Source organism: Pholis gunnellus, assembly GCF_910591455.1.
Source record: "Pholis gunnellus genome assembly, chromosome: 13".
NCBI lineage: Eukaryota > Metazoa > Chordata > Actinopteri > Perciformes > Pholidae > Pholis > Pholis gunnellus.
Window position 1 is genome coordinate 10517423 of NC_136540.1, and position 24737 is coordinate 10542159.

A 24737-nucleotide genomic window follows, 5' to 3' on the forward strand; every position below is an offset into this window, starting at 1 on the left:
ACATTCTCCTGTTTGTTCTGCTTTGCTGCAGATCTAGAGCAGAGCAGTGGCGACCTTGCTTTCTGATTTCTGCTCTTACACGTGCATGCCATTCTTTGCCTTGTCAACTTTTTTCACCCTCAACGTGTTGGCAAGAACTCAAAATGACAAGTGCAATCAACGCATATGTATTTGGTTACAGAACAGCAATGAAGGTGAGGATAATATAACATCAACTATAAAATTCACAAGCAGCATCTGAACATGCATACAAGCAGTGGGAGAGAATTTCTGTTCGGGTTCATTGCTTGTGTGCGCGTATGTGTGATTTTACTTTTATATGTGTATATATGAAGGCCTGCCTCACTATCTTAATGTAATATGTGACCTAGAGGGAATTGTGAAGCCTCTCTGATAGACCTTTTCATGACCCCGTCCCTTTTGCTTTCCCTTTCTGCAGCTCCAAAAAATACTGGAGTGAGACACTAGACAAGCACTCTCTTTCACACTCAAAGCAATGATCTCAGGATAACATGCTTTCTGTTAAATGAGTATTGAATTGAAAAAAAAGATATCATCACTGGAAGAAGCCCACTGATTCATTTCCTTAACTTGAGACATCTCTCTGGAAGTATTAGCTGCGATTTGACTCGCGTCAGCCAGACGGTTGTAACACCAACATGGGGGCCCTGGAGAATGAAGTGCAGCAGATTTTCACTGAGTGTGTTGAACATGCGGGTGTGATGAGGGGTCAGCTACAGAGCAATCTTTCCTGCATTCCTGTTGAGAGCATACAAGTTCTTTGGCACGGAGGCTCATAATCTTGGCTAGCTCTCTTGTAGCATAGTGGTTAAGGGGTTAAGTTAAAAAAAAACAACACTGCTTTGAAACATTGCATTTAAGAAGCATGCCCACAACTAGAGGATGGTTACACTAAGTTAAAAAAAACCCTCTTGGCACTGCAGGGTCGGAAAATGATCTGAGGAAGACAGTAAGCACGTTAGTTACATAACATGTCTCAAGTTGGGATTTGGCTTCCCCTGATATGAGAAATACTTCAGTGTTAACATTCTTAATAAAGTCATTTTAATATCTGGTTCACTCTTGTAGGGTATTTTGTTTGGCACATGGAAACATCATTTCTTATTCATAACAACCCAGATACAATGCCCAAACTGTGTGGACCAAAATTCACTGAAAACATCCTGCAGATGTTTGTGAATAGCGTGACCTCGGATGAGGAGTTTAACTGGGCAGTTCAGGGCAAACAGAAAGTGTAGAAAAAGTAATTTGAATTAGCATGATGTTTGTTGCTACTGTCAAAATAGCTCAAATCATTTTGAGCTAAAATTAATGTCTCAGAAAGCTGAAATTCAAACTGGGGTCTTTTTCATCAGATTTTTTTTTGAAATCTTAACCAGTGTTCTATGTCATCATGTTGAAGTAAAAAACGAAAACAAAAAGTCTACTTTACTAAATTCTCATTTACCAAAGGCCACTGAGCCAAATTCATTGTGCTTGGAGGGGTTATGTTGACATTTTGACATTTTAAAGGTGCATTAGTAATTATTGAAGATATGCATTTGCATTGCAATTTCTTTTGTAAAAAATAAAAGGCTACAACAATGATTTTAATTATTGATTAATCTGCTGATTATTATCTGAATTGCTTAATTGTTTAATCTATTACATGCCCATTTCAGTTCCCCAGTATTCAAGATGATTTCTTCAAATAGCTTGTCTGGTCTTATTAATAGTCCAAAACCCAAAGAGATTATGCTTACACTTATATACAATAGAGAAAAATGTGCAAATCTACACAATGGAGAAGCCTTAACCAGAGAGTCGTTGGTATTTTGGCTACTTTCTATTACAAATAAACAATTGAAATAGTTGATGATTAATTTCCTAGCAGCCATAAATCAATTAATGAACTAATCATTGCAGCTCCAACGACTTGGCATTCTTTCACATCTTGAATACCTCTGATGAAGTACTAATGCACCGCTGACTGATCCTGCTATTTCACTTGGTGCTTCTTGCTGTTCTATGACCTGGATGACTCTTCGTGGACATACTCAGATCATTTCATGCTCATTATTTCAACCAGTCTGTCTTTGTAAAAGCGTGCCATATCCTGTTACCAGTATAGTGTAATAATATATTCCATAACCTGTGTTTAGGATGAGGATTGTGAGGCATTGCAGCAGGGTAGGTGGCCTATAAATAACCGTAGCCCAGGGGCCTCCAGAAGTCTTTGGCTAGCTTCGACACACACACCCGCAAGCACGCACGCACACGCTCACGCACACACACGCACACACACATACACACACATATCTGATATATTAAAGCAAGTGTCCAAAAATGATAGTTTAGTTGACATAATTCTGGTAATTGTGGCATGAACTCTAAGTTTGATTTATTATCTAAATGGTATATCGTTCCGTGATAACGGTTAAATAGCATTAATCATATTATAGCAATGTTAACCAGTCTGCGTATGCATTCTACACGTTGGATTATGGCACTATGGACGTGACTTGTGAAATGTAAGTACTGTCTGTATCATTTATGTTGCAGTAAATTGCTTTTCTTGCTCTGAAGCACCTACTTCAGAACAATCTACAGTACAAAATCTACAATAGAGGTAATTGAAAACGTATCAGTGAGTTCTTTGAAGTGTTTTTTTTTTTTTTTATATGCCTGTTTGATCACAGGCTGTACTGTGCCTGTAAAAGCCTGGTCCAGAATGATATGTCTATAATAGCTCCAATGTAATTCATCACATTTTTTGCCCTTTTGCAACTGACAAAACTGCTGCAGTGAAAAAGACACTCCAAATCCATCGGGCCTCTTTTTATAGGACATAAAAGTGAGTCTTTGGAAAGATATTTCAAAGTGCAAATATAAGGGAGCAATGACTTTGGTGTCAGCTTTTTGAAGGATCCAATTCAACTAGCGTGGCCAATCTGGTGTAGGTTATTGAGGATAGCTCACTATTTCATAATTATATATTTATTATAACTATACAATCCATATCCCTAGGTTGTAATTGCACAATGTAGAACAGCTTATCAAGGCATATTTTATATGAAGTTGGAAAAATAGTTGCGATGAATCCTGTGATCATTGTTCCATAAATTAAGCACCCAAGGAAAACCAAAGAGGTCGTCTCTATTTCATCGCTCACTCTTGTACATATTATTACTTTACGATTGTTGTGACGCGCCACTAATTACAGTGTACTGTGGCAATCACCTTTGACACAAAACCGTCTCCGTTGCAGGGAGTGCATTACTCCGCTTAAATAAACAGGAATCTCATGGAAAAAGATTTTAAAAAGATTTGCAATGATAATTCATCACACTATCGATGTGCATTTGCAAATGAACAAATACAGCTCTGCGCATGCTGTAGCCTCTTGAAAAGCAACAAGGAAACAGGGCAACCACTACTGATACTGATGGCTAGATAAACGGGTTTAATGATGCACAGAGGCTGCAGCAAATCCGGAGTTAGTGAAGGATCCATTATCCCACTTTATGTCACAAGAGAGCCACCAATGGTGGCAAAGATATATCGGACCAGCTAAACTCTTTTTACCTGTAAAATGCCACATATTATGTCAGATAGCAAAAGCATGCTCAAATCTAACTCTTATAATCAGAACAACAGGAAACGTGTTGGAGGGAAATTCTTACCATGGCCCCCTCTGGTAAGAAAAGGCATCCTGTTGATGGCAATAGGAACGGTGCCATGCTTATTGTGAAAATGGTGGACATGGTGCGTGGTGCTGAGACTAGAAGACACACGTGCTGTTCCAGTCTGGATGGGGAGTAGAGTAAGCAGGGCAAACCAGAAGGCTAGTCTTGAACAATAACTTAGGCCCATACCTAGGCTACTGCATGACCAGCTGCTCCACTGTCCGAGCACAGGGGTGGCTGCAAAGAGTCTACCCATGTATATCAGATCCTCATGGGCCCAGGACAGAGATCTTAGCCAAGCTTTGGTCTCTGGAAGTTCAACTTGAAGACCACAGGGCATCTCAGTGACAATCCGGGCCCATTTCTTACATAATCCCTTGATTTGATCAATAAACGAAAAATATCCTTTGAATTTGTGACAAAAATAACCAAAAAATAGATTTCTAAAAAGCAGTCAAAATCCAGTTAATGTTCTTGTGGAAGAAAAGGAATAGCGAGCAACTTATCTATTTTTGGTTAACATTTTGCCATGACGAGACGTCTACTGCACAGATAAGACATTGAAAACCATCCCAAAGCACGTTCTTCAAAAAGTGAGCCGAGTGTATCCAAAATGCAAAAAAAGATACACATCCAAATAAAGAATGGAGATGAATCCACCTGTGATTTCAAAAAGGCATGTTGCTCAACCATGATATTTAGGCATGAAAAGTGGCCGGACAGAGCTTCATGTGACAAGAATTCTGATAAGAGTCTCCATCGCCCACAGGTAGAGCTTTAGGGCAGCTGAGCCTGCCCACTAAGAAGAGCGCCCCTCCACCGCAGTAGAAGACATAACACGCTTCCGTGGGAAACTGGATCATTTCATAAAGCAAAAAGGACAAGGAGATCAAAATATGCGCAAGTGAAGATGCAGCGATGAAGGGTGATGCAGGAACCAGCGCTTTTGTTCCCCTTTAGCCAGGGAAAGGCAGGAGAACAGAGATAGGGAGGGGGAGAGACAGGGAGAGAGAGAGAGAGAGAGAGAGAGAGAGAGAGAAGGAGGGGTAGAGAGGGAGCAGTATCTGCAGCAGCGCGGTAAAAGAGAAATTCCAGAAAATAAATAAATAATTTCTCAGTAGCTCCTCATTCACTCTCGCACAGACGCAGCAAATCCAGCGGACGATATACCTTTGGTGTGGCACAGATCCACACACGAGTGTTTCTATATTTCAAACGCACGTATGATCCTTTCCTCGCGCTCCACCTGCTCAGTCTCATGCAGTAAAGACTACTGCTGCATTCCCCTCACTGCTGCTCCTTTTTTTTCCCTTCCTCCTCTCCCGTTACCTCGTCCAGATCTGCCTCTGACTGAGAGACCGTTAACGTGACTGCTGCATGTGTCTGTCTCTGGAGGAGGGAAGGTGATTCTTCTCAGATGAGATGGCTTGGATGGCAGACGCCGAGATGCTGCCTTGGACTGCCGCAGCAAAAATTATGCTAATTAAAAAGAACCGACGTATCATAATAAATCCGGGATGGGTGAAATTCCGGGACAGTCTGGACCCCAGCAATAACAACCTTGGCTTGGAGTTGTGCTCTAATGAACGCAAGATAAAGGAGCTCTTCTGAAGGCATACTGTAGTCAGAGGCTCTGATCCAGTGAGGCACAGCATGTGCCTGTGTGTGTGTGTGTGTGTGTGTTTGTGTGTGCATCTGAGAAAGAGAGTCTGTGAGCAAATGAGTGAGGCGGGGGGAGAGAAAGGGTGGGTGAGCGATAGCAGAAGGGAGGGAGAGAGAGGAAGAGACAGTGAAAGAGAAAACAGGCAGCCACGGCGCCGACACACAGGGAAATAGTGAGGCAAGAAAATGGGCTCTGTGAATAAATACATGCTACAGATTCACAGCGCACTGGCTTGCAGGTCCTGGCAGTAACACGTAGGAATCGTACTGCAGAGGAGGAGCCTGATTTAGGTGAGCTGTCAGAGCTGTTAGAGAATGAACACAAGGGTATTGGTATGGACGTGCTCCTAACATAAAGAGATATAATGATAGAAACACAAACACCTGTCAAAATGATATAATGCAGCTCACCGCATTAGGCTGAGGAGGCTATAGGCTACGGTGTGTTATCCATTTTCAAGAAAATCAAAAACTTGCATACAAAGCCCTTCTTTTCCCAGCGTTGCATCGCATACCTTTGCTGTTCTAACGCTACAAATCAATTTGTTCCTCTGCCTGACGTGTTCACCTCATATCTGTATACAAGTCGCCCTTCTGTTAGAGAGCTCACGCTGCGTAACCATGCAGAACTTATTCCTAGCTCTGACTGATCTGAGTTCAGAGGTATTCTGACAGTTTCGGAGCTGCTTGTGTTTTTTTTGGGGTGGGGAAATATGATGGCATGATGAATTTGGAGTATATTGACACTTGAGAGGACAAACACATTATAGGAAACGGGAAGACAAAGTGGGGATTGGAGGTAGAGGGGATGGGAGAAAACAAAGAGGGAGAGAGATTGCAGGGGGCAGAAAAGCACAGCGAGAGGAAGGGAGACTGCAGCGATATCAGCTAAATCGCGGTCGATAGAGATATCAGCTGGGATTGCCTCGTCGGTTGAAAGGACACGCATGGAAGCAGGAGGACAGAGGCAAGCCATGCAGCACCACCTCTCATAGTGACAAGAAGGCAACGCAGGCCATTACTCAAGCAGGGGAGGGGGGTGGGGCGTGTGGGGGAGCGAGGCTGATTGAACCAAAAGAACAGAGGAGGGGTGAGTGCATAACAATCTGGAATGGCAAGTGCCCTTACAGCATGTAAACATTCGTCTGCTGGTATTATGAACATAAATAAATTGAAACAAGCTGTGCATTTTGTATTCGCATCTGTCCAACATGAGTCACCGGGATATTTAAATACTTAATCTCTTCTATATGTTGCTCAGTAGATGGGAAAGTGCATGCCAGCTTACAAATACAGACAATACCGATGATGCAGAGCACGTCCCGGCTGTACCATGTAGACGCATTTACAGTAATGACTATTCAGTGTGGAAAGGCAATGCCAAGCCTCGAGAATAATCCACTGACACGGTAAAAGTCAGTTTTTGCTTCTACTGTCAAAGCTTCAGCCAGTTTTATGCAGCTTACATAAGGGCAGTCATGACAAGAAAAGTACCAGAAATGATCTCTAACTCACACACAATCATGTCCAAACAAAACCAGTATTTCATTCCCAGCAACTGGGAAGGGACTGGGGTTCGAGAAGCTGGTGTGGGATGATTTATAGCCAGTGATTTGGACTGCCAGGCTCTCCAGCATGTGAGCATCTTCCTAGGCAGCGATGATATCTTGGTGTGAGCTGTCGGGAATGAAAGGCTTGCATTAATCAATTTACGTGCTTGAGGGTTGCTCAACATGATGAAAGCCATGCTATCTGGACAAGAAGAAGGGAGAGGCTGGCTGATTGTAACCTTGTGTTGTCCTTGGTTATTTAATAAGTTGAGCATCCCACGCAGCTCTTCCTATTAACACACACCTAGACAATTCTCATAGGATACACATCAGATACACATTTGATGTGTGATGATATGGTTGATGATAAGCTTTATTTTTTAATTGAATTGCAATTGACTTCTCCTGGATTTTGAAAACAGAATCTCATATAGCTGCGACTTCTGCGGTTCCAGTCCAACAAACCGTTGATTTGATTTTTTACATTTTCCTACAGGCTATTTTGAACCTATTCCACCATTCATAGAGCAGTTAGTCATTTGCATAATCAAATTATTTTGCATGTATGGAATAATGTATATTTTAGAAAGAAAACGTTTCAATTCCTTTGTCGAAAAAGTCAAGGGGCCTGAAAACGACGTGATGTGAGAAGACGTCGACAGCGCTTTAAAGACTAAAGAAACCTAAATGTGTGCTGTGTGTTCTCAGGAGGATTCGTGAGAGGAGATTTTTCACAGACATCCAGTCTCGCCCTAGGGGGTAAAGTAGCAGGATTAATCATAGCACTTTCAGATTAATTACTCATAATGCGAGCATCCTCTGAAAGGCATGGCCTGCAGTTGTGATGTTTGGTTGATTTCATTAGGCTAAAAAACGACAACACCTAAAATAAGCCTGGCTTAGACGGTGTAAGGGAAGGAGAGAGGATGACGAATATGAAGGCGCTGAAACGCGCAGTTGCTCCACCGACAGACAGCAGTATGTGTATTAACGGTAAGGCTGGCAGAATCCGATCAGATAACGATGTAGCAGAACAGAAACAGAACTACTCTCCTATTCCATGTTATCATTATTATTATTATTATGGTCTGTGCAGAGCTGACAACTATTGCAAACTCAAGAGATTTCAGATTTCTTAAGGAGGTCAGGCACATAAACAAAAGGTTCAGAGTTCAGTGGTTTAAGGAGGGCATCTGGATGCTCAACTCACAGACTTTTCTCCTCCAGATTCACACCTCCATTCAGCATGGTATTTTCTTCTTGTCTTGGCAGACTGTGTGCACTCTACACTGAAAAGACACTGCATGTGACAGTAGGTTGCATATTGTTGGCTGCACAAGGCGCTGTCAAAAATAGAATCCATTTGCTTGTTTAGTTGAGCTTACTAGCCTCAGCTTGTCTCCTGGAAAGGGAGAACAGCAGAGCTGCTTACCATGCGGTGAAACCCCCACCAACAAGAGGGAAAGAGTAGCACTGTCTTGAATTTGAACAATCACAATTACTACATGTTCTGTGCTTTGGATTGATGCAAAAGACAAGTGGCGTTCAAAAGTAATACCTGATCCAGGACCTGAGAGGGAAGTGGGCCATCGCCACAGAAGACAATACCATTTTTGCTGAGCCGAGGTGTTCTCCCCTCTTCACTCTGGAGCCTAATTTTGATGATGAGCCTGAAAAGGCATCAGCAGGATAGTTGGCCATAGAGGAAGCCCTGTCTTTTGTTGTTGGCTTGCTTCAATCTACTTGTCGTGCTCATTATTTCAACATTAAAGGAAGCGCCAGCAGAAATGCGTAATGGATTTTACTGTTGCTATGGCTGCAAACTGTAATGGACATTTGTGGCAACAACTTAACCTCCTCAAAATGTCGAGAATGATGATACTTTATGCTGGACTCCAGTTATCTGGCTTTGCAAAACAGCCTCTCTATATTCATTATTACATCAAACATTTGGGCATTGAAGAATAATATATGCCAGGAAAGAAATATCTGTTTTGCATATTTTGGATTTTCTATAGGGATTGTATTTTTGTTTGCCTTTTAGTATAAATCCTCTTCAACCAGAACATTCACTTCATTTTTACTCTGTTTGGTGAGAAATTGGGCACAGAGTACTTGTCTTTTCCTTTTTAATGCCTTTCTAGTGGTCTTTCCCTAGCAAGTTACTACACAATGATTCGTCATACATTAATGATTCCCCTCATGAATGATTATGCTTGATATCCTCAGACTAATTTTTTAGGAATCAGTAGATCAGCAATCTTTGTGAACAGCTGGGCTGTCATCTTATCTTAATATTGCGGTAAAAAAAAAACTTGCTTGATGATGCCATGAATCAGTTTTGTATCAAAGCCATTGGAACATACATCCATTTAATTAACTTATTAATAGGACTCTTAGCTGTAACCCCAAAGAAAACTGTAAACTAGCCCCAAAGCTTTGCAATCATTTACCTTATTATGACTGACTGGCTGGCTGAAAATATATATTTTCTGTTATGAAAATCTTCTCTATTATAACTTGTTATTGTATTATTCCTTCTGCCAAGACTCCTTGTATTTTGCTGGAACAATTAAACTGAGAGACTTAAGAATATATCTAAATGCTGTTTACTTGGTTGTCAGTGTTTTAACCACAATCAATTTGTTACTAGTATTATACTTTTGGATTGTATTATTTTATTTTTTTCGCTTCTTGTCTCCTGTTTTTAAATACCTTTTATATTATGAAAGGTGCTTTGTCAGTACAGCGTATTGTTATTATTTATATCCCTGTCATTACTGCATTTGTTCACTGGAGGAGCACAGTGAGAAACACTAAACATCTCTCACGTCTCTCTCGCTATCATTCAAAACCTCGTCCCTGAGTCTGAGATTGCTCCTCTTTCACTCATTCAATATCCCCTAAATAAATAACTCAGTAGTTTACCATAAAATTAGCAGTAAATAGAGATCTAGACACACTTTTCCATTTTGCATCATCAATTGTAATTCTTTCCATCCATCAAATGTGATGCATTGGATTGTTAGCATAAAGTAGTGTGCGAGCGGGGATTGACACAACAAAAATATCACATTGAGAAATCATAAACTTGAATAAAGTCCCAGACGGTGAATGTAGTGCAATAGGTAGTTTATGTGTGATGTTGAACACAGCCCATGGTGCGGTTTCAATATTCATTTGCAATGCGGTTCCTGTGGATTAATGACCATCGAGTGAGTTAATCAGTCTTTAAACCTGATAGTAGAGAGGTAATGTGAACTATAGATCTCACCAACGGTACAGCCTAAAAAAACACTCTGGCAACCACACATAACACCATAGCAACCAGCCTGCAGCCTTTGCAGAGGTCAGTGCCTATGAGGTCAGTGCTTTATGTACTGTTTATTTACTGTGTCTGTTTATTTCGGGTGAGGGACGGTTTGGAGTGCCGATCCTGATCCATGGTAAACATGGTAACAGAGTCATTGAGTTGGGGTGTGAACATCTTTGGTAATTGACTATATTACATTATATATTATATTATTATTATATTACATGTCATAGTCACACTTTTGCTTGTTTTTCAAGCGGACGATAGAGAAGACAAAGCATTCTAAACAAACAACAATAGTGCCCACTGTGTAATGAGGACTGTCTATAGATCAAATCAACAGAGAAATGAATACATACATATGTTAATATAAGTATCTGCATTACAGCTGCATATCTTGAAAAAACGTAAAAAGGGACAGTGTGTTACTTCACTATAGGATCCTTAGTGAGCAGATCCTGATTCACTGAACACTGAGGAAAGTGAGTGAACAATCTATCAAAATGAATGAGGAGCAAAGAAGGAAATGTAAAGGCTTTCTTTTGCTGAGCGTGCAGAGACTGGTGCTTTGTAGTACAACGAGCAGAGTGAGCCAGGAATAGAGAGGAGGTGAAGAAAAAGGGTAGACAGAGAGAAAAAAAAAGAGGCAGGAAATGAGGAGTTTGTTTGTGTGTGCGAGGCACATATAGGAACAGAGAGATCACCAGTGCATTTGGAAAGCATATATATCAAATGCAATAAAACAAAAAAGGATCCTGCCTACATACAGCAATACTCTAGCTTATGTATATGCAGATACAGTTAGTGAGGGAGCATGTCCTAGAGGAGAGAGCACTATTGCACACAGACTGTTTAATAATGGACCAACTGACAAAACACATTAACTTCCTACTGACCCGTGATTGCTGAGAAACTGCTCTTTTTTGTTGTTGGTCTTTTTGTTTTATAATCATAATAAATAATGGGTAACATTAGCCAAAATTGCCTCATAATGTCTTTGGGTGGGTTAGTCTTTACACAAGCACATTATGCTTTCTTGTAATGAAGTGTGCTGTGTATAAATAAACTCGCCTTGCCTTGGATTTGCTGAAATGAACTTAAATAGAATTATTTTAAAGTCGTGTTGTGAATTTGAGACCAAAAGCTGGATTTTTTAAATCAATTCATACAGAGAAACAAGTAAATAGACTGTAAAGGAAAAAACAGCATCACATGGACCTCGTCAAATACACTTAAAGCCTACCTTGTTAGTCAAGGGAGGCTTTAAGTGTCACCACAAAATTTGACACGCATATAAAACCCCTTATTTGTCTACAAGTCTGCTAATTACATGGTTTATTTACAATGGCTTTGACTATTATTGCTACGCAGAACACTGAAGCTTTCGGAGTACCTTGTTATGCCCTGTTTCCATAAACTAATCTGCTGAATGCCAATTTCATATGGATCGTGAGTTTTAATAGGTTACAGAAGTGGGCTGGGGAAAGTGAAGGATTAGTACATGGGCTTTTATCAGGCCACAGAGGCAGATTCAGCAGCTGAAGACAGCAGCCAGTTGCTGTTGCTGTGGCTGGAGGTAAAATATGACAGTTGTGACCTCAAGTACAGAAATCCATCTTAAGTTGAAGTCTATCAAGAGTGATGTATAGTCTGCAGTTCATTGTATGCCAAACGCATTCCCTTTGTATCGACTGCACGTAAGGCTATTTGTTTGCTTGTGAGTCAGTATGTTCAGCAATAATCCAAGGTGACATTTGCACCAGGCACACATCAGGAAAAACAATCTTTTTGTTACTAAATGTACCATCATTATATAGTATGCAACTAAAACACCATTTTTCTAACGCCATATTAATGAGTTAGGTGCCGTACTGTAATTACATGACAGTGGAGAAGACAAAGGACTTTGATCTTAATAGTGCTCAACAGATCATTCTGAGCACATCTATTGCCCCAATATGGCTCTCAACATGGCGACGGCTGAGACGGCAGCTTGCAGCTAACGGTGCTAACAGTGCTTACCGTGCAAACAATGGCAACAGCGTTGTCAGCGCTAACATGTTTACCTTAGGAGGCTACACTTCCGCGACAAAGCCGTCGGTCTGGAGAGCGTCATCAATTGTAACCACCGTATGAGAGCAGTGCAGAACGGCAGCCATGAGCTAACCAGTGGGGTACACTCACATGCACTCACATGCACTAACAAGCACGCACAGCCGGCCCGGCTATGTCAACAAAGCACAGAGAAGCTTGAATCACAACACACACACACAGAGGGAAAGCAAAAGATAGTTGTTTGCTGCCATATTAGTTTTGTATAGAGAATATTTAATAATTGAATAATTTCAAAGTATGATTTATGTAATCCAATCTAAACAATAACGGGTACTAAAGTTTAAGAATAGAATTGCGGATGTGCTACAAGTTGCTGCTGATGTTATGATGGTTCAAAACAAGGTGATGTTGTGGATCCTCAAACCAAAGTGTGGACACAGGCTTGCCAGAGTGTAGTGTAGACAACCACAATGACATCGCCGCATTGCATGCACTCTCTTTTCCTAAATTCTTCATTACAGTGGGTTATAATTTCATCACACACCAGGGTGAAAGCTCTGACTGAGAGAGGAACAAGCCAGGAAATGATTTATAAGTGAGTGTGTCACTGTGTCTGTGAGTGTTAGACTGACAGAAAAACAGAAATGCAGCCAGAGTACGACAGATTCTGAATCTGAAGGCCTCTGTCTGTGCGTCTTGCCTTTATGATGTAAACTGAATGTAACCTTTCTCCTCTCACACAGCCCCTGCAGTAGTGACTAGGAAGCCCTGCTCCTCCCTCGGGAGCCTGCATAGACTAGCATTCATCTGAGGCTCAGCTGCTGCGTGGTCTGGGTGTCAAGTGAATCCCACCATGTTTCCATGCAGAGCGGGGCACAGAGGGACAGTCAGAGCACGGGGGGAGCTGTCCACTTGGTAATCAAGCCTTGCATAATGTCAGTCCCAAAACTAGACAGCGCCTTAGAGACACATTGGAGAACATCATCCTGGAAATGGGAAAATGAACAGAGGCACTAAGTGCCAATATGAGACAATTTAGACTTTATCTTGTATCTCCACACACCCACAGCACTCATTGTGTGCAGAGGCACCGAGCCTCTTGGCAAGCCTCTGACCCCACTTTTACACCATTTATTGCGGTAATTATATGTGCTCTTTCACCTGGAGGCAGATTATGATTGCAGTTACTTGGTTAGTGACAAAGCAATTTTGAGAAAGCATTCTTTCAATAAGCGTTAATATGAATATTATTACTAAATATCCTCTTTAACAAATTGCCTGCTATTATAAAAGGAAAGTCTCCTCTCTGATGCAAATTGATCCTCTATGGATATGACTGTGTTCTAGCTGTAGATGCAGCCTTCTGACAAGCTCTTATCTACGGAGTCAGAAACTGCATATGGCTTTATAAATTGGTCATCACACCAAGGCTATTTCAGGCTGGTAAACGGCCTTTTTGGTAGCTCTTTCAAAAGGAATATTTTAGTTTTATTCTTCGCTTATGATGCTGCAATAGAGGCTTTCCCTTCAGTCTACACACAAAGGAAGATGAAGCTGGGGGAAAACATCAATGTCTCTAGATGAAACTTAAGTTGTTTGGGATTTTTGTTACCACTTTCCCAATGTAGTACTTGTGTATTATTGAACTTTTCACACAGCTGGAATCATGGTTGGATGATTGGACAGACAGATAGAGAGACATATAGATAGACACTGCAAACACACATACTCTGCAAACCATGTAGGCTAACCAAGACTTTCTGTAACTATGTCATAAACCAGTAATCAAGTTCTACAATATTAATTCTCATAATCTCAGCTACGAAATAGTGAAAATTGCTTTCCAACCAGAGGCATATCTTTTCTGGGGCATCTCTGAGCCGGTAGCCTAAATTGCTGCGCTGTGTCATAAACTTGCTGTTGCTTGCATATATATTTTTGTTCATAAATTACAAAATTAATTTGAAAGAAGGAAAGCCTGAAATTCACTCCCATTGTTGCACTCCAGTTGCCACTGTGAACTTAAAGGGTAACTTCAGAATTTGTCCAGTATTGAGGGATAACTCTGCAGACGGCAGCCGCGAAATGGGCTGCAATGTAATTTGAAGCCCATTTAGCGGCTGCTGTCTGCAGTAGATGTCTGTCCACTCAAATAGTTGTTTTTTCACAGACAGGCTCAGATTGTTATTATGAGTGTCTGACAAAATGATGGACATTTATTAAACGTTTTTCTTTTCCTTTCGCTTGATCCGGTCCGTGTGTTATTGTGTCCAAGTCCCGCTTGCGATATTGCTAATCATAGAATAGAAAAGACATTAACCACTCTACTCTGCCTTTGATTGGCTTCAATGATATTCTTATCCTAATCCTAACCTATCTCACTCCTCGTGCCAAAACCTAACCAAACCACCACACAAAGCCAATGAATACAAGCAAATTAAGAGGCAGAGTAGGGTAAGTCATGCCTTCGCGTCCTGCTCAAAGAGAAGTTCCGTTGTGAGATCCTGTGTTGCATCCACATTGTCAAAATCAGCAAAATATTCAGTCATGACGTTGAAAATCTTTTAGATAACACTAAACTATTTTTTGTACTCCAACACAACAAACTCTAACAGCACCAGTGTCCCACGGCTCTCCTCTCTTCGGCTCTCACTCACGTTTCCAACGTTGTCTTCCGGCAACAAGTCACATGGCACAAAAACAATCAGCGAAAGGTGAGAAAGATATCTATTTCTCTGTAGTCTTTTCCATAATGCTGTCAGACTCCTAAAATAACTACCTGTCAGTGGCAAAAACCAGCAATGTCGGTGGATGTGACTGACAGTGCCGAATTGCCCGAAATGATTATATTGCAGCCCGTTTAGCTGCTGCCAGCGTTATCTCACAATACTCGACCAATTTCAGAAATTGCTGTCCCCATTATTCCCTTAGACACAACAACATGGGAGAAAAAATAAATCCAGAAGTTAACCTTTAAATGGTAACTTCTTATTATTCAACACATCCTTAATAATTAATTCATAAATTAATTATAATAATTGATTATAAAATAATAATTCCAATGAAAAACAATAATATTAAAACAATAATTTCAGTAATATATCTACAGTAGAGCTCTCTTATGCATTCTCATTTGGTACTGTTCGATCATAGTCTAATCAGCTTAAAGGAGCTGTTGAGGATGTTGACAACGGAATAGAGTCAGCTACTTTTAACAATGTATCATTTAATATGACATGTGGAAATGACATCAAATGTGTACGACTTTAATTACGGCTCTCACTCAATATGGGTCACTTTCACGGCAATAAAACATCTGCTTGGCAGTGATGAATTCTCCTAGGTGAAGTATTTTAGTATTATTGAATGAACCATGAGGCAAAAATGAGATCAGGGACAGGATTGATTTACCTGAACAATTAAGTGTCTTTGATTTATCTGTGCACGTAAACTGATGTACTAAGGTTATACAATAACTACCAAAGTTAAAGCGTCCTGCATCCACCAATACATGACTATCTGGATCCTTATAATTATAATAATTACAATAATAATAATGATTATTTGTGGATGACTTCACATGCCAGTAGTGGACTGGACATAATTAGATAAACACACACCGACTTATAATGTACTGAGACGGGATTACCTTTAACCAAATCAGGAGAAATGGTTGTTGTTATGGAGTCCTGCTCAAACACTCTTAGATGATATATTTCCCTGTAGTCAATGTAATTACTAGCGCTTTAATCTCAGCAATACTTGCAATAAATTAAATTTACAGTGTATCTGACATACACCGACATCTTAGACAAACATCATTTAAGAGTTATAATGGTTGATATACTAGAATAGGATATTGACAAAAGCCAATAAAACTCACTGTGCAAGGAAACAAGAGTGGCCAGTCTGATGTTGTGGAACTAACACATGGCCGCGGAGATTGCATCCTGTAACTTCCAATCTCAGACAATGTAACTTTGGCTTGAAGTCCTTGGTGAAGCAGTGTAAGGGAAGTGTGTATTATAAAGGTTTGGATATTTCTCCTAACTCTGTTAGTCACTGTGACATTGGCGGAAGATTGAACTTCCTCTCCAGCAGTCAGTGTTCGCAGGGTGAGTCATAAGAGACCATAACTAATCATGAAATAACCTGTCGCAAGTCTGAGTGAAACTGGCGGTGTGGCTTGTATTTTCCAATCTGTTAAGCATAGTTTAGCACAGCCCGTGTCTGTTTGCATTCTAATGAGCTATCAGCTTGCATTAAATTAACATAATCCGTGACGTTTTACCCAAAGGTTGTAAGAGGTCAGGGAAGTAAGGTCTAGTGGCTTTAAATTGTGAGCTGAGGTATATTTGTGGAGAACAAGTTACTTGTCGATGATGTACATTCTTAAGGCTAATGAAATCATTAAAGCACTGGGTACTTAAATGAAATACAACTTCAATCTTATCCCTGAAAAGACTAAAAGTCAACAGCCATGCTAGTAGCTCCGTGAGGCTATAGAGTAATGCTCCTTGTAAAGAAGAACAAACTATTGGATGAATAGATTAACCAAACTTTGGACAAACTAAAGTTCATAAAGACCATGAATGCCTGTGCCATATTACATGGGAATACATGCAATAGTTTAATTAATTAAACTTTCTAATCTTTTCTAATCTAAAAATATGAGCATTTTATGTTTACAAATGTAGTTTTAAATGTTCGAGCAAAAGTGCTTCTGTAATACCAAAAGCAAATAATGCAACATTCTTTGTATATACAGTTGAATCAAATGACTGTTATGTAAAAGATTTACAAGTACTTTGGATCCCATTGTGAATCCTCATTAGTTTAGCAGAGCATCTAAAATGCTCATTACAGCTTTAAACCCATGGAAGTAAAAAAAAAAAAAAAAAAAATTCACCAATCTTGCTTTTGCTGCTATCTAGAAAATGCCCCTTGGTGTCCACTTTGTTTCTACACAAGAAGTGATGTAACATTTTATAGTGCCTTGCTGCCAATTCAGAGTGTTGTAGAAGGTGCAACAGAATTGAATCCGACAGCGGAGCACATAAAGGTGTGGTGATAAGTGACACTTTAACGTGTTAAAGTAACATCTGCAATATATTTTTCTGAATATTGTATTAACCAAGAGGAACACTTATACACTACAGGTGAACAAAAACATGAGCACGTCAAACATTTCCAGCTGAACAGAAATACATTCTGTCAGTTTTCTGTTACCCAATACCCGTGGGGCAGCGATAGAGGAGAACATTGCTATCTAAACAACAAATGACATTTGGGATAGAGGAGACTGTGATCAGACTGCGGTGCTCACGCTGTGAGTGACTTTGTGAGTAGTACTTGGTGGTGTGAAAGGATCTAATTGCATCTCTGAGTTAGTCGAATGCAGGTTTTAAAAAAGGTAAATCGTGTATTCCTCTGTCCTGATTGTGACACTGCGTTATGCAAATGAGGCTAAAAGTAGAAACGGAAACTTGATGACTTCCGCATGCCATTGAGTCTGATAATAAATACGAGCAGAAAGAGAAGGTTTCAAATGACACTGGATCAGCATTTCAAGATACCATATGACTAACTAGTCATCAATCAAGTCTGGAAATACAAATCAAATATTACATTTCATTCCACACTGAAGAGGTAATGTATAATGTAATGCAAACTGAATACTAGAACTGGGTAGAAAATAAGCATTTGCTGCATGTGTACCACAGGTTTGATTACAGAACAGTATCTTGTTTATTGCTGGTTATGATTTCTTATAGATTCCTAAACTGAGGAACTTTGAATGGCGGTGATTACCACATAATACCAATTAATTACCATCAACCAAACTAACTACTCATTTTGCAAAAGTGCAACTAAAATTGATTTCAGGAAATCACAAAGGAGAAAGACATAAATTCGATGAGCAAAAAAGAATCACCCATAGCCATTTTGTTAGTCAAGTTTTCCTGGCAGCTGTATGGGAAATGAACAGATTGCAGCGGCGAAGCTAAATGGTGTTTTGTCGCATGACTTCACTTGGTCTGAGGTTACAGTTCTATTTATTTCATCCAGCAATGATTATTTAATCTATTAATGTAATTTCTCTAGTGGATGAGATCTAATTTGCTGTCCTCTTTGCCTGTTTTGTGTTCGTAAATAGAAGTAAATGTGATGGTTTCAGTTTAGTAAGTTGGTGGAAGCAAGCTATTTCAGTAATCCCTTCCTCTATTTCTGTGTCCTACCATTGCCATTTACCAAAAATAATTGATATGAACTCAAATCTCTTACTCGGTATCGACTCAAATTCTTCAGTGCACAGCTGGTAGAACAGCATCATCACTTTTTCTTTGCACATTCTTCTACATTCATTCCATAACATCTTAATAAACAGTATGAGTCAGTGTGTCCGTGTCACTATGAGTCTCTCATACATTCCATCAAACATTGCTGGAAAGGAAAAATTCATCTGCTCCGATTACTGGTGGCTCTTCTGTAAAAACTGGTAACGTCATGTTACTTACTAGTGTTTCTGGTTCCTGTATAGTGTTTCTCATATGACAATGCTGCCCTTTAGAGAAACCCCCTTAAAACACAACGCATAAGAGAACAAAGACGTTTCTTAATGTGAGAAACAACAAGGACAAGAGGGCATTAGCCCCTTAGGTGCTTGACTTCTTTTCACATCTATGTAAATGTCAAACGTTTTCCACTCATGCATAAATGCCTGAAAAGCTGTTAAAAGGCAGTGAGTGGTCGGACATTGACCTGTGATGTATTTGGAGTTTTATTTTGGAAAAGTATTAAAGATTAAAGCAGCGATTCCTGTAAATTCCAGGTTCACTTTTCTAATGCTGTAAACTCTACCAGTCAATTACACAATACTCAAGATGTTCTACCTCCGTGAGGCAGCAGAGTGAAGCTGTGCCAGCAGTTTGGGGCTCAGACTATCCATAAGACTCACACAGAGCGGAGATTTGGCAGAGATTATCATTTCTGGGATACACTGTCTCTATAGTGAGCAAAGATGACAAAGCCAAGTGGCTGAGGTAATCGCCATGGCAACTAATGGAAAAATCCAGGCATCAAAATTCATAAGACGTTTGGAAATCAGTGCGTAAGCATGCAGGATTACTATATGCATGATAATTAAGACACGTTTTGAAAATCGGCTTTGGTCCAACTATCCCTCCAATGCCTACCCAGCATGCACTGTGCAGAGCTCTGTTTACCCGGGATAGTCTACAAGTTTACCAAGAACTTTAACTCGGTTCAATTACAAAAACTGAAAAATAGTTGCATGCATCAGAGATCAGGATCATCTCCAGATTTCACAATTTGGAATAAGAGCTAACCTATGGCTACTAAACATCTCTGTATACTGGCTCAAAATGGAATTCATTAATTTACTGGATTATAAAACACTGGTGGGACCACATTGACTGAAATTGTGAAGATGAAATAGAAGCACTTTCCAGAAGTTATGAAAGGTTATTAACTTTGATGGAGTGCACTACTGTAATCAGTCTGAAAGCTTTTATTCATGTGTGTAATTTTACCAATCAAGAGATGAATCTGAGGTTCAGCTGATAGTCACTCACTTGCAAGACTGTGGCGCTACAATGTCTTTGTTTGAAAAGCTCATAACAGGACAAATGAATGCCTTTCACAAAATATTTCATATTTAAAATTTTGACACCTCAGAAAGATGCTACAGATGCAAACTACATTCACCCCAGAATGGCCATTAATAAAGTGAAATGGGCCACCGACAGTAAACCTTTTCATGTAACAATGAATCTCTGCCATTACTGCATTATTAAGTGAGTGACAGAAGCACAATTCAGTTCTATATGCAGCTGGTAAGAGCAGGACGTAGTGTAATGATTGGTGGGGTATCATTATGTGATACTAAGCAAGCCAAGTCAGGACTTGGATTTGAAGCCCCTGAAGATAATTGTAGAGAATCAACGAAAGGTCAAACGCCTCTTTCATGATGTACTCCTGCATGCATGGAGAGCAGTTTATTAAAGCGGGTCTAACTCTGTCTGCTCGACATTTAGTATAAGCAAGGAGCTTAGGCTCAAGCAATTTAGACCATTATTTCTAAAGACTGACAGATTTTCAAAGGTGATGTGTGAGTGGTTGGGACAGAGAAATGAATGGCGCTGTGGGAGCTACCTGCCTCCACACCCTCATACGTACTTGCTCTGTCAAGCCCATGAATGCCTTTTTAATGGTAACAATTCCTAATCATAAATCTTTACATATCCCTACATCTGTTAAAAGTCAAGTTAAATGCATGTGCTTCACACAGAGTGGACACAAAGGCATTTATGCCATTTATGCAAGCCTCTTAAAGACATGTCTGCTTGATCCAGACCCTTGACTTTATAAGGCCCAGGCTCAAGTGTCTCAGAAGTCTATTTCGGGGAGGCCACCATGTTATGAACAGCCATATGTTTTCTTGAGCCTCGGTCCCAGGGTGCGAGATTAAGTCTGAACCTCTATCCTAGATTATCCTCGTGGCCTTTGGGATACACTCATTGTGAATGACTCTACCTGAAATGAAGGTCAATAAGAAAAAGGGATTGAGCTCCCATACTTCCAGTTTTGTACACTATTGTACAACAGAGAACATTGACATATTTCAACACCTCACAGACACACACTTGTTTAAATTATCTAGAAAAAGCTTTAATATATTCCAAAACTATCACCATTAAAAAGTGTATTTTATTTGTAACAAAGAGGAGAAACCTAGACTACAGTGTGGGATCCTTTTTTTTCTTTACTTTCTTTCATTCGTGTTTTGAAAACAAAAATACAACTACAAATAAAGACAGAAATAAGATAGCACTGAAGTTAGTTTACAAAAGACATAAGGAAAAGGAAAGAAAAAAATACATAAATAGAACTAGTTGTAAAATAACTTATAATTATATAATACACAAACCTAACAATGCAAACGTCATCCAGCTCCTTTGAGGAAATGGAAATACCATTGTAGTTCTGGCACAAATAAAACGAAAGCTAGACGCAATGCTTGCTAACTGCAACACGAAACAACAAAGGAAGACAGCTGCTGTCTAGTAACCAAATCGCTGTACCTTGCCTGCATGCCTGGAAGCTGCAGGCTCAATTTACAGTCTGCCTTAACTCCATGAGTATTAAACAATTAAAAGGAAATGTTGACTTACAAATTGATGGCGACGGTGGTTTCCACTCTGCAGATAGTTGATCGGTGCCAACACTGTAGTTATGCAAAGCCTTATCAGGTGGAATTTTACATGTTTGTCAAATACGCAGGGCACATTTGTGGACTCGCATGGTTGGGATGGGGTGGGAGGATATACTGTAGAGGATTAGTAGAGAAAAAGACGCTGCAACAGTTGTGCCACGTTAAGTTAAAATCAGCGGTTGCCCATTGTGGCTTTAAACGCTTTTTACAGAGCTGTCGTTTCTTTTATGGGCTAAATGGAAGTCAAGTGAAACAAGAATATTATGGGAATTTGTTTGGATATACTTACAGAATTACACAAACACACTAAGACACAAACATTTGCAAGCGCAAACATACACACACAAGCAGGTAATGAATTTACGAAAATAATAATCTGAAGCTACAGAGGTTAATCAATAATTACACCGTCCATATGTTTACAGAAAGAAGCGCTGACAATTGAGCACAGCACATCATTATATATCTGGGTGACTTCGGTGATGAAATGATGACCTGGAGGTAATTAGCACAGATGTTTGTGGCACTTGGTAAATTGCTTTCTGTAAAACGAATATGAATGTACTGCAGCACAAACCAACTCAGGAATCTTGGTTGCTTGATGAGCTTCTACACTTCTGCTTTGTTTTTTAATGAGGTTATAGTTATAATAGTTAGATAGATAGATAATAGTTAAACGGCCCAAAAATCCGTGCACACAAATCTTGGAATATTTGGCGGCCCTTCTGGACTGGCACACAGACAGAGAAGAAGAAAAAGGTGGGAGGAGAAGATTGTTTGTTTTAGGCTTTAGTGTTGGCGAGAAAATCTAAGCAGCAGATTGTAGCATGGATGAAACACGCTGCACAAACTAATACTGATGGTTACAAAACCATTGTCCTGCCCACGCATTTGTTTGTTTTCACGTTATTGTCACATTCTCCATTTGTTTTAATGACTTTGATGACGGCTCAATGTGAAGCATGAGGCTTGTTATTTCCTCTTGGCTTGATGCATTGGTTTGACCTTCGATATCGGCCAGAAATGCCATTTAGCACCCGCATGATTGAGGTTCCTCCCTAAACGCTGCTGAATGAAAACCAAATATGCTGCTAAATTGCTTTTCTTTTTTTAATGTTTTTGTTTTTGCTTTTAATTGTGCAATGATGGTCTTGTAAATGCAAGAATACTTTCTAGTGTCTCCCCTACAGTTGCAGGGGTGGATATCATTTATTTAAAGCACTGCTTTAGTGTAGCCGTGCAATCTTAAAGGTAGAGCCTTTTGGTAAGTGAACACAGATCATTTGTGGGCCATAAAAATGGAAGATTTGAAATATTCATTGGCAGCTCTTGTCCGAAATGAATATATAATGACAGAACCATGCTGTTACATCATTGAAGTTGACAAGATCTGTGTTCAATATCCTTCAAACAGCCAGATCTGGCCTCTGTCTCTGGCAACAAAATATTAATGTACATACAACACTTGTTAGAAAGAGTGCTATGAAGGTTAAGCCTTAGGCGGCAGTTTAAAATTCTGGCTTAGATGATGTGATTTGCATCAAACTTGCTGCAATTACAGAAAATCAAATAAGATTGGGGTTGAACAACTGCAAACCAACATGCAATCTCTCTCAAGGGGAGCCATTATCAAGTTTAATGAAGATCAACATGTTTTTTCTTGCTTTCTTTTGACAAAACACGGCTGAAAAGAACTATTATCTTGGTGGAAATAGACATGAATAGTGTAAAAAAAAGCTAAATGTGGACGAACACATTTTTAAGAGATACTGAATTGAAAAGCAATGCATTGAAAGGCTTTTCAAGTTTTCATCCAAGAATTTTGTCAACAAGGAAATAAAAAGTTTGAATTATGTGTTTAGTTTCTATTGGAATAATGATAAATAGCAACATGTTACAGCCACCAACAGGGGTTTTTCTCTGAAATTGTAATGTTTTGGTGCCATCTACATTTTTCCCTTTTAGAAATGCAGTTAAAAAGATATCAGCAGAATGTATTAATGAGGTATATATATATATATAGGCTCTCCTGTTTCGTCCAATAAAGACATGTCTGCTTGCTCATGCAGACAAAAAGCACCTTGAACACCATAATATACATTTCATCCGGGTGCACAGTCTTGGGACATAAATTGACGGAACAGATAAAGACTAGAGAGGACAAACTATTGATTTTCAGGTCGGATCAATACATTACAGGAGCAAGCACGTTTGGGTGTGTGTTTAAGTTAGGAACACAGGAAGCAAGCAGATTAATGAGATAACTTGCTCACAGAAATGGAGGAAGTAAGTGGCTCTTTGATATCAAGCTAAATTAGATAACTGCCAGTATGTAAGTAAGTACTGTACATCGACATGAGAAAGTAGTTTTTTTTTGTGTCTTAGCTTCCTAAAATATATGATTAGACTGTAACGCAAAACTGTAATCAGTGTGAACAACCAAATAAATGTGCTTATAATATCGATGATGAGGTGCATTTTCCTAAAATAGATGCTCCTCCAGAGTAAAAATACGGTAAATGCCAGATATCATTTTCCTGCAAAGATGACTTTCTTTCACAGAATTACCATCAAATGATCCTATAATGGCCCCCCTACAGAGTGTAATGTCCTTTTCTGTCTTAAAACAATACTGCATAACAGCACATTTCAATAACGATTACCACAAAGGCACAATTCTTGCAGTTATTCTAAATCACTCTGCAGCAAATGAAGCTTAACTCGGCGTGACCACTGGACCAATAAGCTTAATGCTAATCTCTTGCTATTATAAGTATGAAAAGCTTCTGGTAAAAGTCGGGTCTATTACTATGGACATAGAGGGCTCTTTATGGCGGAGAAAGCAATCAGACAGGAGGTTTTTGAAATGTGGTGCTATCAATCATCATGTGCAATTAGCGCGCAATTGATTCCTCAAGTCGAAAATGCAATACATCACCATGTATTTTCATGCATGCATGATACATATAAATGGTCTTATTGGACAGTTTATGTCGGTGTTTGAAAATACAGGACTAAGCTAAGACAGGTAGCAATGTTTCCAATCACATTCAATCTTGTTTTTGAGTACAACATAGCACTCAAACTACACAATCGCAGAGAATGAACAGTGTGGCATGTGTGTCGCTCACACGTCGCAGGATTTTGTTGATGGAATAGAAAAGCCAACATATATGACTGAAGAGTGACCAATCGTTACTGTTTTTCATGATTATAATTGTTTTTAAAGGACTATT

At 39.6% G+C, this 24737-nt stretch overlaps 1 protein-coding gene across 1 annotated transcript in view; it reads right to left on the bottom strand.

The window, feature by feature from the left end:
- The window catches only part of nrxn2a (neurexin 2a), a gene marked incomplete at both ends in the record, with an annotated part of 87569 nt that overhangs the window by 26628 nt on the left and 36204 nt on the right, over positions 1-24737 (bottom strand). The gene's annotated exons all lie outside the window — the stretch shown is intronic.